Source organism: Neopelma chrysocephalum, unplaced genomic scaffold, assembly GCF_003984885.1.
Source record: "Neopelma chrysocephalum unplaced genomic scaffold, ASM398488v2 Primary Assembly neopelma1_95450, whole genome shotgun sequence".
Classification (NCBI taxonomy): domain Eukaryota; kingdom Metazoa; phylum Chordata; class Aves; order Passeriformes; family Pipridae; genus Neopelma; species Neopelma chrysocephalum.
Genome location: NW_020924123.1, coordinates 657 through 941, shown reverse-complemented (window position 1 = coordinate 941; position 285 = coordinate 657). Strand labels below are relative to the sequence as shown.

The window sequence follows — 285 nt, the reverse complement described above, 5'->3', positions numbered from 1 at the left end:
ACCTCCTTGTCCCCACTGTCACCTCCTGTAGGGTTGGGGACATCCCCCGGGGCTGGTGGCACCTCCTTGTGCCCACTGTCACCTCCCTTAGGTCTGGAGATGTCATTGGGGGCTGGTGGCACCTCTTTGTCCCCTGTGTCACCTCTTGTGGGGATGGTGTCACCTCTGGGGATGGTGGCACCCTCCGTGTGTCACCTCCTTGTCCCCAGTGTCACCTCCTTGTCCCCAGTGTCCCCCCCTTGTCCCCAGCAGTGCCACCAACCCCCTCCCAGTGTCACCCTGAGC

At 63.2% G+C, this 285-nt stretch overlaps 1 protein-coding gene across 1 annotated transcript in view; it reads left to right on the top strand.

Annotated features, from left to right (window-relative positions):
• The window catches only part of LOC113980863 (EVI5-like protein), a gene marked incomplete at its 3' end in the record, with an annotated part of 9,082 nt that overhangs the window by 8,145 nt on the left and 652 nt on the right, over positions 1–285 (top strand). The window lies entirely within an intron of this gene.